Consider the following 13779-nt stretch of genomic DNA (forward strand, 5'->3'; position numbering starts at 1 on the left):
GAATGACATAATTATTTTGTTCAGGTAGTAACATTTAATTTTTCTGACACTTTTTTTGTATGTAGTTTATAAAGAATACACGTTGGTATGGTAGAAAGTGTCCTAGTCACTCATTTAGGATGACTTGCATAACTATCTTCTGACTTCACTTCTCTTGACTAATAAAGTCATCCCATACAATGCTAATAAACAGTCATTAATACACAATACTATCATATACATATGGCTCCACTTACCAAGAAATCAAGGATGCAAAATTGTGTTAATTCAGGCACTGGGAGAAATATCCTTTAAATTCCTTTAGGTTTTGGAGACAGGAACCTCTGTCATGAGTTGAGTTTTTTTTTCTTTTTAGTTCTTTAGAGCAGGGTTTCTCAAACTTCATTGCACAACTTCAGCCTCAGGTGGGTGGGGGGCCTGTAACCTGTGCCCTGCCTCCCAGGGCTGAAGCCCTGGTATTAGGCTTTGGCCCCAGGCGGTGTGGCTCAGGCTTCAGTCCCAGGTCCCAGCACATATAATGCCAGCCCCTGCAACACCATTAAAATGGAGTCACGACCCACTCTGAGGTCCTGACCCACGGTTAGAGAACCACTGCTTTAGAGTCAACTTCTGCTCTGAATTATACACTTTTCAATCCCATCAGCTTTACTGGGGTTGGATAAGAGAAATTTTGAACCCGCTTATTAAATCACCTCCCCTTAATTTCTTTCCTGACCAAGGATATTCATTGGGTCCCACCAGAATTCATTCCAAAGGATGAATACTGAGTTCCATATATATCAGCCCATTGGTCTCCCTTAGTTGTGGCCAGAATCAGTTTCCTCTCAGCAGTGAAAACTCCATTGAATAGTAAAGGAGCACTAATAACATAAGAATGGCCCTACTGGGTCAGACCAAAGGTCCATCTAGCCCAGCATCTTGTCTTCTGACAGTGGCCAGTGCCAGGTGCCCAAGAGGGAATGAACAGAACAGGTAATCATCAAGTGATCTATCCCCTGTCGCTCATTCCCAGCTTCTGGCAAACAGAGGCTAGGGGCATCATTCCTGTGCATCCTGGCAAATAGCCATTGATGGACCTATCCTCCATGAATGTATCTAGTTCTTTTTTGAACCCTGTTACGGTCTTGGCCTTCACAACATCCTCTCAAGGAGTTCCACAGGTTGACTGTGCATTGTGTGAAGAAATACTTCCTTTCATTTGTTTTAAACCTGCTGCCTATTAATTTCATTTGGTGACCCCTAGTTCTTGTGTTATGAGAAGCAGTAAACAACACTTCCTTATCTACTTTCTCTACACCAGTCATGATTTTATAGACCTCAGTCAAATCTCCCCTTAGCCGTCTCTTTTACAAGCTGGAAAGTCTCAGTCTTATTAATCTCTCCTCATACGGAAGCCGTTCCATACCCCTAATCATTTTTGTTGCCCTTTTCTGAACCTTTTCCAATTCCAATATATTTTTTTTGTGATGGGGTGACTACATCTGTACACAGTATTCAAGATGTGGGCATACCATGGATTTATATAGAGGCAACATGATATTTTCTGACCTATTATCTATCCCTTTCTTAATTATTCCCAACATTCTGTTTGCTTTTTTTGACTGCCGCTGCACACTGAGTGGATGTTTTCAAAGAACTATCCACAATGACTCCAAGATCTCCTTCTTGAGTGGTAACAGCTAATAATTTAGACTCCATCATTTTATATGTATAGTTGGGATTATGCTTTCCAACGTGCATTACTTGCATTTATCAATTATAAATTTTATCTGCCATTTTGTTGCCCAGTCACCCAGTTTTGAGAGAGCCTTTCGTAACTCTTCACAGTCTGTCTGGGTCTTAACTATCTTCAGTAATTTTGTACATCTGCAAATTTTGCAACCTCACTGTTTACCCCTTTAAGGACTGGTCCCAGAACAGACCTGTGCGGGACAGCACTATTTACTGCTCTGACCATTTATTCTTACCCTTTGTTTCCTATCTTTTAACCAGTTACCAGTCCATGAGAGCACCTTCCCTCTTATCCCATGGCAACTTACTTTGTGTAAGAGCCTTTGGTGAGGGACCTTGTCAAAAGCTTTCTGAAAATCTAAGTACACTATATCCACTGGATCCCCTTGGTCCACATGCTTGTTGACCCCCTCAAAGAACTCTAGTAGATTGATGAGGCATGATTTCCCTGTACTAAAACCATGTTGACTCTTCCTCAACAGATTATGTTCATCTATATGCCTGACAATATTGTTCTTTATTATAGTTTCAATCAGTTTGCCCGGTACTGAAGTCAGGCTTACAGGCCTGGAATTGCCAGGATCACTTCTGGAGCCCTTTTTAAAAATTGACATCACATTAGCTATTCTCCTGTCATTTTGCACAGAAGCTGATTTAAATGATAGGTTACAGACTACAGTTAGTAGTTCTGCAATTTCACATTTGAGTTTCTTCAGAACTCTTGGGTGAATATCATCTGGTCTTGGTGACTTATTGCTGTTTAATTTATCAAATTGTTTGAAAACCTCCTCTAATGATACCTCAATCTGGAACAGTTCCTCAGATCTGTCACCTAAAAAGAACGACTCGGGTTTGGGAATCTTCCCTCATCCTCAGCCATGAAGACCGATGGAAAGAATTCATTTAGTTTCTTGGTAATGGCCTTGTCGTCCTTGGGTACTCCTTTAGCACCTCTATCGTCCAGTGGCCCTACTGGTTGTTTATCAGGCTTCCTGCTTCTGATATACTTTCAAAAAGTAATAGCAATTTTTTTTTTGTCTTTTGCTAACTGTTCCTCAAATTCTTTTTTGGCCTTTCTAATTATATTTTTATACTTCATTTGCCAGTGTTTATGTTCCTTTCTATTTTCCTCAACTTCCACTTTTTAAAGGAGGCCTTTTTGCCTCCCACTGCTTCTTTTACTTTGTTCTTTAGCCACAGTGGTTCTTTCTTGGTTCTCTTACTTTTTTTTTTTTTTTTTAATTTGGAATATACATTTAAGTTGGGCCTCTTATGGAGTCTTTAAAAAGTTTCTATGCACCTTGCAGAGATTTCACTTTGGGCACTGTACCCTTTAATTTCTGTTTAACTAACATCCTCATTTTTGTGTAGTTCCCCTTTCTGAAATTAAATGCTACAGTGTTGGGTCACTGTGGTGTTTTTCCTGCTACAGGGATATTAAATTTAATTATATTATGGTCACTATTACCAAGCGGTCCAGCTATATTCATCTCTTAGACCAGATCCTGGGCTCCACTTAGGACTAAATCAAGAGTTGCCTCTCCTCTGGTGAGTTCCAGGACTAGCTGCTCCATGAAACAGTCATTTAAGATGTCAGGAAACTTTATCTCCGAATCCTGTCCTGAGGTGACATACACTCAGTCAATATGGGGATAATTGATTTCCCCCATTATTATTATTGAGTTTTTTATTTTAATAGCCTCTCTAATCTCCTGAGCATTTCACAGTTACTATCACCATCCTGGTCAGGTGGTCGGTTAATATATCCCTACCACTATATTCTTATTATTAGAGACTAGAATTACTATCCATAGCAATTCTGTGGTACAGTTTGATTAATTTATGATTTTTACTTCATTTGATTCTCCATATTCTTTCACATATAGTGCCACTCCCCCACCAGGATGACCTGTTCTGTCCTTCTGAAATATTTTGTACCCTGGTATTACTGTATCCCATTGATCAACCTCATTCCACCAAATTTCTGTGATGCCTATTATATCAATATCCTCATTTAATACGAGGCACTCTAGTTCACCCATTTTATTATTTAGACTTCTAGTGTTCGTATTTAAGCACTTTAAAAACTTGTCTCCTTTTAGCTGTCTGGCATTACACAATGCAATTGAACTGAGACTCTTTTTTATTTGAGTGTTTCAGACCAGACTCTGCCTGTATTTTATCATTTTCCATCCTCTCATCCTCACTAGGACATAAAGGAGGATCTATTAATAGAGAATCTCTAAGGGATGTCTGAACCATGTGCTCCTCCGCACCACTCAGTTTTCCTTCAGCCCTTCGTTTAAAAACTGGTCTCCGATTTTTTTAATGTTAAGTGTCAGCAATCTGGTTCCATTTTGGTTTAGGTGGAGCCCATCCTTCATGTATAGGCTCCCCCTTCCCAAAAGTTTCCCCATTTCCTAATAAATCTAAACCCCTCCTCCCTACACTGTCTCATCCACACACTGAGACTCTGCACTCTGCCTGTCTAACTGGTCCTGTGTGTGGAACTGTGAGCATCTCAGAGAATGCTACCATGGAGATCCTGGACTTCAGTTTCTTACCTAGCAGCCTATATTTGGCCTCCAGGACCTCTCTCCTATCCTTCCCTTTGTCATTGTTACCTATATGTACCATGACCACCACTACACATAAGTCTTATCTAGATGTCTCGAGAGAACCTCAATCTTCACACAAAGCAGGCAGGTCACCATGTGATTCTCCTGGTCATTGCAAAACCAGCTATCTATGTTTCTAATGATCAAATTGTCCATTATACTAATACCAGTCTCTTTCTAGTAGCTAGCGTTCCCTCCCCTGGAGAAGTATACTCAGTGCAAGGGGATACCACAACATCATCTGGAAGGAGGGTCCCAGCTATGAGATTGTTTTCCTCTGCTCCAGTTAGATGCTCTCCTTCCCTGGGACTTTCTTCCTCCTGAACAGCACCGAGGCTGTCAGACCGGGGGTGGGACCGTTCTACTGTGTCCCAGAAAGTCTCATCTATGTGCTTCTCTGTCTCCCTCAGCTCCTCCAGTTCAGCCACTGGCAAGCTTTCCCTTGCCTATGCCCAGAGTTTTCAGAGACTGCAGCAACTTTGTTTGTTTCATGGGTTGCAAAAATGGTAGAGCAGCTTCAATACTTTCAGGGCTAAGGACTGTTGTTTTTTATAATCAGGCCATATATCCACAGCCTAAAGTTGTAAATTGTCACTCTGTCAGATGCAGAGCAACTTCATGCGTTCTGAGGGCTAAATCAACTGTTTGGACAGCTATAAAGTGATCATCCCCACAGACTCTTGTACATCTTTATCAGCTTGAACTGACTTTTTATAATGATACATTTTTGTCCAGAAGGTTCTTCAAGAAGCATGCTAAATTAAGCTCCTCTAACTCACTGGAATTTCATGGGATTTTTTCAATTGATTTCAGTAGGCAATGGATCAGGCCTCATCTCTCTCTCTCTCTCTGTTCTCATTGCTTCTGTTTTTAAGATGTGAGAATTAAGATGTAGAACAAGTGAAAATTATATACTAGTAATTCTTTTTGTCATTATCCTCTCTTTCCCCCATCTACTTTTCCTTCTTCCACACAGGGAAGTAATATCTCTTATGGATTGTATATCTTGTTTCCTGGAATGTGACCTAATTTTCATAGGTGTGGAGCATCAATAGCTCTAATTGTTATGTTACAGTTAAAGAAACTTAATTTGAAACTACCTTTAATATCAGAGCACTATTATTTACATGTCTAAAAATAGATTTAAGATTCTAAAATTAGAAGCCCGTATGTGAAAATTTTACTCGATGGCCTTTGGGAGCAAAGTTGGAGTCTGAGTCGTAGATTTAGAGAAATGGGGCACCTTTATTAAGACTTTTTCAATACAACGTGTGTATGACCTACACATCAGAATAAAGTCTTACTCTTAGTCCTATCTCTTTGACTCCACCATGACTCTCTAACTCGGCAAATCTTGTCGTCTTGTATCTCCCTCATCTGCAACTTTGGCTTATCACTGCTTCTGGAACATTGCTAGAATTTGTCCTTCACTGTAATCTTTATCCATGCATCCCTCAATTCCTTCCTTAGGAAAATCTATGATCTGCTATTTGCTAAACTTCAAGGAGTTCACCACTCTGCAGCTAGACTAGTCTCATTCCAAGAAGTGAGAGCTTTATTATTACCCAATTCCTGGGTCATCTTAATTCTATTCCATTTTATTTCCAAAAAATGCCCTTAATGTTTTCGGATTTCCCTGTTAAACTAATTTCACCCTACTTTTCAGACCTACTCACCTGTCTGTCCCTTTTCCCCCTGCACTCTCAGCCTTTTTTCCTCTCCTTTCACTTTTACATAACGGGTAATCAGTTTCACTTTTCAGCCTGTTGGTGCATATCTCCTTTTCACATGCCTGGGGTCTGTTCCAAACCACTGTTTGTGTGTGTGTGTGATTTCTTGTAATTTTGTCTAAATATCTTTCTTTAAAGGCACTCTGATGCCATAGTGAGAGCCACAGTATAGGAGCCTGTAATGGGAAAACAAACTTTTAATAACTTAGTCTCTATATAGTGTGATTTATTGTATTTCTGCTGTTTGAGGAATGTATTATATTTGTTTTTCTCATTGGTAATTAAAATTGGCAAAAGTGATACAGCAGATACAGTATTTTTCCATGAGGTCTACTCCCAATATATTCTAAGTAGATTACATATCTTTGCTGATCAGACTATTTTAAATCAAGATAGAGTTAAAAGCTCCAGCCTTTCAAAAGAAAAATAAGTCAGGGTAGTGTTTGTTTGTTTGTTTTTGTTTTGTTTTTATTTCCTTTAGTATATGAGTTTGTTTGACCTCAGTAAGTTCCAATAACATGAAAGTACAATATATAATATTGGCTGGCATTTGAAAATAATGGTTTTATATCTGTACAGTTAATGTTTGGTTGTTTTTTTCCTCTGATTTTCTATCATTACTTCATCAAAAGCTGATATTTTACTGAACTGTGCCATACAAGTGAAATACTGACATGCAGTTCCTAAATATGAGTTAAGGATGTATACATTCCATATAAGACATAATGTATACATTCCATGGAAGACATATAATTTAATTATATGGGAGCTGAAGAAAGATATACCACAACCCCCAACATAATTCAAATCAGGCCATTGTAGTACCCTATAAAATATGCAGCAACTGACAACCATAAAAGCAACAGCTAGTCTCATCACAGAATGGCTTGGAGAGAACACAGAACAAAACCTTTATATTGAGTTAGAACCTTTTTTTAATAAATAGAGTTTTGATGTCCTGCTTTACAAAAAGCATATTAATAAGTGAACTAACGGAGAGCTCTTTTCTTATCCAGAGTAAGAAGAAGTTTGTAGATTTAGTAGTTCTAAATAAGTTTTGAAATGGCAGTGTATGAACGAACACCATTAATCCACTGTGTCTTCTGAACTCCCTGAAAAAACAAGCATCAGGAATACTTGGTGTCTACTATACTGTTCCATTTATCAATTGTAAATTCAGTTGAATAAAAATATACACTTCAATGTGATGTGTACTTGAAACTGACACTAGTGTATAATAGAATTGTGCAGTGTGCAGTCTGGGAAACTTTCATACCCCTAGATTAGTTAATGAGCTTTCCTTTTGCTTGTGTATCATTCTCTGCTGTTCCTGCAACCTAAGAGCAGGTGCAGTACAGTATAGATTGGTGTTTGCTTGTTAGAGGAACTATGAAAAAGACACTGAAAAACATTTTAGCATGTAATTATATAAATATAGCATGTTTGTAGAAATGATGCAAAATTGGATACCTAATATAATTGATGGATATAGCCTATTTTTGTGGAATAAAATCAGAATCATAACACAGATTATGTAAAATTCTATTTCCATTTTGTGTGTGTGTATGTGTGTGTGTGTAGATATATATGTATATTTATGTACACACACACACACACACACACACACACACACACACACACACACACACACACACACACACAAACACAAACACACACACTGGGAGCACTGCCAGGCTACCATAACAACTAATGATTTACATTGCATATTTCTTTCCCATAGACACTCATACACAGGACAGCTTTAGGGAACAGCCTTGATTGAGTTCTGTTGACACAGCTAATCAGTTGTCTCACAGTGGTATATGGTCTATACAGTGGTATATAGTATTGTTCACTCTTTCAGCAGGAACACTGCACGTTTTTCTTTATTCTTAATTTTCATCTATAAAATTGAGTTGGAGTAAGAGTCACTAAGGGCCTTATCCAATACCCAGGTGTTGTATCAACCAGGCAAGGTACTAACAAACTTCAACAGGACTTTATTTTTAAAGTGGAAACCTCTTTACCAAGCTGCTGCTGCTGCACCCTGTGTAACTCTCACTCTGCCTCCTCAACTCCTCCCCCCTACTTCCTGTTTCCTGTCCTTTCAGACTCCCAACAGCCAGTGCTCCCAGTTCTAACAATTTCAAGCAACATCTAAACACCACATCTGGGCAAGCTTTCCAGTTGTTGCCACCACCTCCATCTCTTGCCATTAGTATTATGTTATTTCTTGTTTCTAAATTAACATTCAAAACCACTCTCAGACTCCTCTTTATTGTTTTGAACCTTTGGATGAGTACAGTGCTTCTGAAAGGAGATTGGCAGTTCTTGAAACAGAGTTCCATTAACTGGGTTTGATCCAAAGTCCAATGACTTAAAAGGAAGTCTTTATATTGATTTTAATGGGCTTTACATCAGGCTCTTTATCTGCAGAATAGGTACTGTATACCATGGATGTAATCAATGCAATCTTCCACACTAGTGAAGTTCTGGAAGAAGATGTCTGGGACTTCTGGTTACCCCTGGTTAGGAGCGGCACCAGGGTTTTTGGCGCCCTAGGCGGGAGTCCTTCCGCTCTCCCAGTCGGCGGCAATTCAGCTGCAGGGCGCAGGCCTTCCATGCTCCCAGTCTTCGGGGCACTTCAGCAGCGGGTCCCGGAGCGAGTGAAGGACTTGCCGCAGAATTGCCGCCAAAGACCCAGAGCGCGGAATGAACCCCGCCGCCGAATTACCTCCAAGGACGGCAAAATGCCGACCCCCCCAAATCCTGACGCCCTAGGCGATCGCCTAGGTCACCTAAATGGAAGCACCAGCCCTGTCCCTGGTTGAAATTCTGCCATCAAACTGATGGGAAGGTTGGTCTGATTTCTGTGCTTTAATGGAGTTTGCTCTTTCTTTGCATATCACTAAATCATCCCTGCCAGACATGACTCATCCTTGGAGCTCATAAATATAATATATTCATTTGGACCACATTGCACCAAATGAAAGATAATTTCCAAAAAACATCCTCGGGAATATCTCCTGCATTACCTCACTACCAGCTCTTCACCCCACTTCAAATTACAACAGATGAACACTTTTTGCTAATATAAATACTCATGATATTTTTGGACTAATGTGTAAATATATTTAGTATATGCACTTGATATAAGTTTGTTTTTTTCCCTTTCAACTTCCTTCCTGGGTGATGCTTTTGAGAAGTGAATAGATTTCCCAGTCCTTCACCCCTGCATGCATCTCTGAAACAAAGGGTTGAAAGGGAAAAATTGTTATAGGTTTACCAGTGGACTTTTGCCCTTTTTGTTTCCATTTAGGTTGGAAAAGACAACAAGAGCAGTTGTTTCATTCAGGTTCTTCTCAAGTTTGGGTGAGATGTGGGATCTTTATGTAGATTCCTTTACTCCTCTGTAAGGGCCATAATGTGAAATGTTATTCACACCATGGAACAGTTAATTACATGTAAAATCCCACTGATGTTAATAGTATTATTCCGAAGAGTAAATGCTCATCTTTATCATTGAAAGGTTCATAATCTTCCTCTAAATTAGTTAAATAAATTCTAATTAATCTGATACCCTGTTACTATTTAGCAGCTTTACTACCCAACATTTGGTTGATCATAAAGCTTGCTGCACTAATGAAACTAACTGAAAAGTTGTTTAGCATATTAAACAGTAAAGTATTTGTTGGGTAACTGAAAACTTATTTGAGGGGGCACCAATTTTCACATAGGTATCATTTTAATTCATATTTGATTAGGGTAGGATGGGGTATACAAATCTCACACTGGCCAGGAATGCATTAAAGAACAGTACTGTACCCAGGTAGCACCGCCCCTCCAGCCCTTTGCAGAGCATGCTCAAACTGGAGACAGGGTTGAAAAAGTAGCAACCCAGCTTAGAAGGCGGAGGCTGGGGAAGAGGACAGATCTACCCTAAAGGCTCCTGACAAAGGGGCCGGAGAAGCCTCCCTGAAGGAACAGGACTATAAACTGGGCCCAGTTGGGGCTGGTGGCTTGGTTTCTTTTTCTTTATCTAGGACCAGAAACTGATGGAGGAAAGCTGAAGTAGAAAGAGAACCAGGGATGGTAATTCAGAGGGCCCCTCTCAGAGGCCAAACCCTGCTGACCTTTCCAGGACCCTGGGTCAGAGCCTGGTGGAGCTGGTAGGCCCTGGGTCCCCTCCCACTTCCCCCATGACTGGCTGGGTATTAACCATTACTCCATCCGACCCACCACTCTATTAAAGTGTGATAGAGTTTAACTGTGTATATTAATAGCTTTAGAAGGTCACAGAGTTCACTGATTTACCCTTTGTGTCCTACACTGAATTGCTGAATCTCTGAAATTCTCTTAAAAAAAAAAAAGACAGTTGTAAATCAAGTCACCGCTTTGTGCTTTGAAAGCCTATCTTCGAAACCAGGGGTAGTCACAGAGCAGAGCAGGGCCATATCCGGACAACCAGATGCTTTTCAACAGACCATAAAAATCTTTTTATTTACTTATCATTATTGTTATTGTTTTTGTATGTTCTCTGGAGTCTAGACCTTGACTATACCTTGACCAAGAAATATGGACCTTGGCAAAAAATGATTACCCCGGGAAAAGTAATTTTCCTATGTATGCTGGAGATGAAATGTAGGTGTTGTGCCCTTTCAGTGAATGGGATCACAGCCTTTTATTCATTTTTAACTCCTCTGAGTACTATTCCAGCATCAGCCTGTTTACTTGGTCAGAAGTAACTGATCAGAGACCTGTTGTGTAACATGGATTGCAGTGCAGACTCCTATTGGATCAATGGCTGTGGAACTGAAGAACATGCTCTCCTCCAGTGACTGAAAATGGAATTTAGATTTGATTTTGTCTTAGTTCTGTTGCTCTTGGATCCCTATTCATGCCAAACTTAATTTTGTTACTTAAGTTATCTACATGAAGATCTGTCTCTCAGGAATAATTTATACCATATCAGTGCATGAATTGTCAGGTTGTCTTGTTTCTTTGTTCATAATGCAGGTTATATTCAGCTGTTCTCCGAACAAAATAATTATTACAATGCTGACCCTGTCACCACCATTACAACTAAAATATGAAATATCACAAAGTGAAACAACATATACATGAAAAAGTTCTGGGTACTATGCACTACAGTGAGTCTTTATACTTTGGGTTCAAAGCCTTCTTAGCCTAGAGTATAAATGAGTTTTAATTGTACCACTCTTGTCCACCTAGCGGACATTTCTGTTGCACCAGAATAGTTGGATCTGAGAAGACCATGGCTTAATAGTAAGGGAAAGTAAGGAAGTTGTCTGGGCTCTGCATTTGGAGGCGAGAGGGAACTGGACAGGTCCCCTCTTGGACTTATAGCCAATATTATTAGTCTCTTGCTTTTATGAGAAATACATTCACCTACCTAAAAATTTAACAAGGAAAAAAAGTTGCAGGAGTTTTATGGATTTACTGTTTCAGCAATAGCTTCAATCATTTCCAGGCAGTACAAGGAGCTACTTTACAACAGCAACATTTTGTGTGTAGGTGTATGTAACGAAGTATGAAATGGTCTTAGAGATGTTTATGCAAATATAATTTTCCAGCAGTCTATGTAATAAACAAGATGGCAATAAGATTATAGTGGTACGTTTTTTCTGCTGTAGATAAGATTGGGTCAGAATATTTATTATTAATCTTAAACCCTCTAGTCTTGGATTTATTCTGTTCTACGTCACATTAAAATTCACTGCAAGCTCAAAATTACAAAATAAAACTATTTTTCACCCCACAAAAAAGCTGGCATAGATTGGTGTAGCTCTGTTAAAATCAGCGGAGCAATGTTGATTTACCCCAACTGAAAATCTGTTCTTATGATTCAAAAAAGATTCATTTTTCAGCATATCTAGATTACTGATGGATAAATTTAGAAAGATTCCAAGATCTGGTTATAGTCTGAACCTTATCCAAAGTATTTCAATATCTTGGGTCTCCAAAACTGGAGTGAAAAGTGTTATAAGGCCGTTCCTGCTCATGAGACTTACGGTTCCATTTAGCCCAGAAAGGAAGGACAATTTTTTTTTTGCTTATTTCATAACATCCTCTTCCTATCCTATCTTAAGCTAGGAAATGATGAAAGGCACAAAAATGAATGCTGACTAAGAAAATTAAAGTTTTTCAAACCTAAAAAAAAAAAGTTGTTTTGAGGTATGGGCAAAACTTATGGTTAATAGTTCATAACTCATTCACCCATCCCTAATTTTGATGAGCTATGGCCTGCAGTGCAGCTGCCTTCCAACAATATGTCAGAAAAATGCCTGATCAGGTAGGGATGGAAGGAGGTAGTAATATCTCCTTGGCATCTGTCTCTCATTGTTCCAAACCTACCCAAGCCCCTTCCATCATAGCTCTGTGGAATCGGAATTGCAAAAGGGATGTGTTTTGGCAGTAGGGACTCAGAATATGCTCTTAAAGTTGAAAATTGTGAAAATTCTGTTGCTCTGGTATTTTTACAGACATCCCATCTCCTATTTACATATTAACAACTAATTCCAACACCCATTTCCCAGTATATAATACAAGTCTAGCCAAGTGAAACTGAGCCACCTTTGTTCACCTTCATTCAAAGACGGACGGGAAAATAGTAGATAAAGATCTAAATGTTATTTCAGACCTTCTTCAGCACTTTTTTAGGAGATGATCTGGGGAGATGTAATTGAACATTTATGCTCCATGAAATACATTTCTTTGACTTAAAGTGCATGAACTGTAACAGTGCTTCTCGAACTTTTTCCCCAAGGACCTCTTTGGCTTCTGACTACATGTCCTATACCCCTTTCATTTATGACACTACCTGGGGCTCTGGACCATCTGGGGCCTAATCTACCTGTTGAGTTCATGACAGTACCTAAAGTGAAAATGCCTTAATGAAACACTAAAGGGGAACAAGCAGCTGCTGTTGCCTTTAAATCATTAAAATCAGAGACTTGAAATTCAAGTACTATACATCTCAGTTTACTCAGGAAAATTGCAAACATACCGTTTGTGCTGATGCTGGATGCAGAAGTTTCAAACAAACTTTAAGAAAATGTGTTAATGATTTGAACAGGCCCTTTTCTGATGTCTCATGAAGGCTATTCTTTCCCCCAGAATGTAGTTAACAGAGAGTACAACTGTTTTTGAAGCAGCTCCCTGCCCCACCTCTACCCGGGGAGCCCCCACCGTGACAGATCCCAGCCCTGCAGCGCCCCCTGCCAACCGTGGAACCCCCCTGCGGCAGCTCCCTGTCACCTGCCTCCATCCAGGCAGCCCCCCACCCGTGTCAGCTCCCTGCCCCAGCTCACCTCCGCTCCACCTTCTCCCCTGAGCATGCTGATGCCGCTCCACTTCTCCCACCTCCCAGGCTTGCCACGCAAATCAGCTGTTTGGCACAACAAGTCTGTGAGGGGAGGAGAATTAGAGCAGGGGCGACGTGCTCAGGGGAGAAGGCAGAGTGATGGAGATCTGGAGTGGAGAGTGGTTCCCTGCATGTGCCCCACCCATTACTTGCTGTGGGCAGCCCTCTCCACGCCCCCTTTGCCCCAGCTCACCTCCACTCCACCACCTCTCCTGAGCATGCTTTTGGCATCCCCAACCATTTGGCACCCTAGGCGGCTGCCTAGTTTGCCTAGTGGTTACAGCAACCCTGAAACCACTCCAACTCTGCTCTCCAT

At 40.1% G+C, this 13779-nt stretch overlaps 1 protein-coding gene across 10 annotated transcripts in view; it reads left to right on the forward strand.

Annotated features, from left to right (window-relative positions):
* LOC115652604 (bifunctional heparan sulfate N-deacetylase/N-sulfotransferase 4) overlaps positions 1–13779 on the forward strand; it is a 181870-nt gene that overhangs the window by 106338 nt on the left and 61753 nt on the right. The window lies entirely within an intron of this gene.

The sequence above is a fragment of the Gopherus evgoodei genome, chromosome 5 (assembly GCF_007399415.2).
Source record: "Gopherus evgoodei ecotype Sinaloan lineage chromosome 5, rGopEvg1_v1.p, whole genome shotgun sequence".
NCBI lineage: Eukaryota > Metazoa > Chordata > Testudines > Testudinidae > Gopherus > Gopherus evgoodei.